We start from the raw sequence: 3577 nt of genomic DNA, 5'->3' as shown, positions 1-3577 counted from the left end.
TATGTCTCCCGAGGCAAGGGAAATCAAAGTAAAAATAAACAATTGGAACAACATCAAAATAAAAATCTTCACAGAGAAGGAAATAATCAACAAAACAAAAAGGTAACCTATGGAATGGGAGAAGATATTTGCAAATGACATATCTGATAAAGGGTTAGTATCCAAAATCTACAAAGAACCTATAAAACTCAACACCCAAAAAATGCATAATCCATTTAAAAAATGGGCAGAGGACATGAATAGACATATTTCCAAAGACAACATTTAGATGGCCAACAGACACATGAAAAGATGCTCAACATCACTGATTATTAGGGAAATTCAAATCAAAACTACAATGAGATATCACCTCACACCTGTCAGAATGGCTAAAATCAACAACACAAGAAACGACAGGTGTTGGCAAGGATGTGGAGAAGGGGGATCCCACTTGCACTGTTGGTGGGCATGCAAACTGGTGCAGTCACTGGAAAACAGTATGGAGTTTCCTCAATAATTTAAAAATAGAACTATCCTATGATCCAGCAATCACACCACTGGGTATTTACCCAAAGAATATTAAAAACAGTAAATCAAAGGGATACATGCACCCCTATGTCTATAGCAGCATTATTTTTAATAGTTAAATTGTAGAAGCAGCCCAAGTGTCCCTCAATAGATGAATGGGTAAAGAAGATGTGGTACACAATGATATTATTGAGCCATAAAATGGACGAAATCTTGTCATTTGCAAAGACATGAATAGAGATAGAGAGTATAATTCTGAGAACAATAAGTCAGTCAGAGAAACACAAATTGGATATTTTACTCATATGTGTAATTTAAGAAACAAAACAAATGGGGGCGGAGCAAGATGGTGGAGGAGTAGGAGACCTGGATTTCGTCTCCTCTCAGGAATTCAGCTGGATAGGGATCAAACCATTCTGAACACCTACAAACTCAAAAGGAGATCGAAGAAAAGAAGAGCAACAACTCTCTCATCAGAAAAGCGACCACTTTCTGGAAGGTAGGACGTGCGGAGAAGTGAATCCGAGGCGATATTCGGGAGGATAGACGGCGGGGGAGGGGCCTCCGTCGGCCGCTTCTGGCAAGTGATAGTGCCGCGGAGCACAAAATCGGAACTTTTAAAAGTCTGCTCTGCTGAGGGACGTCACTCTGGTGGCTAAGTGGGGGGTGGAACCCTCCGGGACAGTGTGGTCTCAGGACCCTCGGGGTCACAGAAAGACCAGGGGTGCCTGAGTGTGGCGGAGCTCCCAGGTAATGGAGCAGGGAAGCCGGCTGCAGAGGCGGAGCCCAGGCGCAGGCTCTCAGCTCGGGGTGGCCATAAACCGTGATCCGCGGCACAGTCAGGCCCCTGCTCCTCCAGCAGGGACCCAACAAGCGGCAGATCCGGGGAGACTCACCTTCCTCCCCCGGGAGGAGCCGCGCTGGAGTGCACTGCAGGGATCTGCTGGGTTTGGAGACTCCACCCGGGGTCGGGTGCCAGAGATAGAAACGCGCGGTCACAGGCCGGGCAAGCACGGAGTGCGGTAAGAGACCTGGGAGACGGGAGTGATTGATGACTTTTCTCTGGGGGCTCACTGAGGAGTGGGGCCCCGAGTTCTCGGCTCCTCCGGGGCGGGGATTGGGAGGCCACCATTTTCACTCTCCGCCTCCAAAGCTGTACGGAAAGCTCGCAGGGAACAAAAGCCCCGGAGAGCAAACCCAAGCAGATTACTTAGCCCAGAGGGGGCAAGGGCGGGGCAATTCCGCCTCTGGCAGAGACATTTGGAAACCACGGCAACAGGCCCCTCCCCAGAAGATCAGCGGGAACAGCCGGCCAAGACCAAGTTTACCGATCAATGAGAACGGCAGAACTCCAGCGCTAGGGGAATACTGCACATAGAATTCATGGCTTTTTTACCATGATTCTTTAGTCTTTCAAAGTTAATTTTTTTTAACTGTCTTTTTTTCTTTTTTTTTTTCTTCTTGAATTTTTCTTTTTCCCCTTTTCAACCGACATCTTATCAATCCCTTTTTTAAAAAAAAAAATTTTTATTTTTCATTTTTAGAGTCATATTCTATCCCTTCATAGTAGTTACCCATATTTTTGGCTTATATATATAAGCTGTTCTCTCTTTAAAATTTTGAGATAGTTTCTTCTAACAGATTAAAATATACCCTAAATCTCTAGTATATGGGGTTTTCTATTCCCCTGCCTGATCACATCCTCTCCCTTTTTTTTTCTTTTTCTTTTTTCTTTTTTTTAAATCCTCTTCTTTCTTTTTTCAAACAACTTCTTGTCAATTCCTTTTATACAATTTTTTATAATTTCCATCTTTACAGTCATATTCCATCCCTTCATCATATCAACCCTTATTTTGGTACATATATAAGTTTTTCTTTCTTTAAAATTTTGGGAGGCACTTTCTTCTAAAAGACCAAAATACACCCCAAATCTAGTGTGTGGCACTGATCTATATACTAGCCTAATCATATTTGATCACATTCTGTTTTTTTCTTGTTGTTGTTGTTTTGTTTTGTTTGTTTTTGTTTTTATCTTTACTTTTTCTTTTTTTTTCTTTTTCTTTTTTCTCTCTTTCCCTTTCTTTTCCCACTGATTCAGGTCTTTTCTGATTTGTTTAGAGTATATTTTCTGGGGACATTGTTACTCTGCTAGCATTTTGTTCTCTCATTAATCTATTCTCCTCTGCACAAAATGACAAGATGGAAAAAATCACCTCAACAAAAAGAACAAGAGGTAGTACCGACTGCCAGGGACCTACTCAATACGGACATTAGTACCATGTCAGATCTAGAGTTCAGAATCATCACTTTAAAGATACTAGCTGGGCTTGAAAAAAATATGGAAGTTATTAGAGAAACCCTTTTTGGACAAGTAAAAGAACTAAATTCCAACCAAGTAGAAATCAAAAAGGCTATTAATGAGGTGCAATAAAAAATGGGGGCGCTAACGGCTAGAATAAATGAGGTAGAAGAGAGAATCAGTAATACAGAAGATGAAATGATGGAAAATAAAGAAGCTGAGAAAAAGAGAGAGAAACAACTACTGAATCACGAGGGCAGAATTCGAGAGATAAGTGATACCATAAGACGAAACAACATTAGAATAATTGGGATCCCAGAAGAAGAATAAAGAGAGAGAGGGGCAGAAGGTATAATGGAGCAAATTATAGCAGAGAACTTCCCTAATTTGGGGAAGGAAACAGGCATCAAAATCCAGGAAGCACAGAGAACCCCCCTCAAAATCAATAAAAATAGGTCAACACCCCAACATCTAATAGTAAAACTTACGAGTCTCATAGACAAAGAGAAAATCCTGAAAGCAGCTCGGGAGAAGAGATATGTAACCTACAAGGGTAGAAACATTAGATTGGCAACAGACCTATCCACAGAGACCTGGCAGGCCAGAAAGGACTGGCAGGATATATTCAGAGCACTAAATGAGAAAAATATGCAGCCAAGAATACTCTATCCAGCCAGGCTGTCATTGAAAATTGAAGGAGAGATAAAAAGCTTCCAGGACAAACAAAAACTAAAGGAATTTGCAAACACAAAACCAGCCCTATAGGAAATC

Source organism: Mirounga angustirostris, unplaced genomic scaffold (assembly GCF_029215605.1).
Source record: "Mirounga angustirostris isolate CCGP_5_RB_7025 unplaced genomic scaffold, mMirAng1.0.hap1 SCAF_11, whole genome shotgun sequence".
Classification (NCBI taxonomy): domain Eukaryota; kingdom Metazoa; phylum Chordata; class Mammalia; order Carnivora; family Phocidae; genus Mirounga; species Mirounga angustirostris.
Note: the sequence above shows the minus strand (reverse complement) of the source record.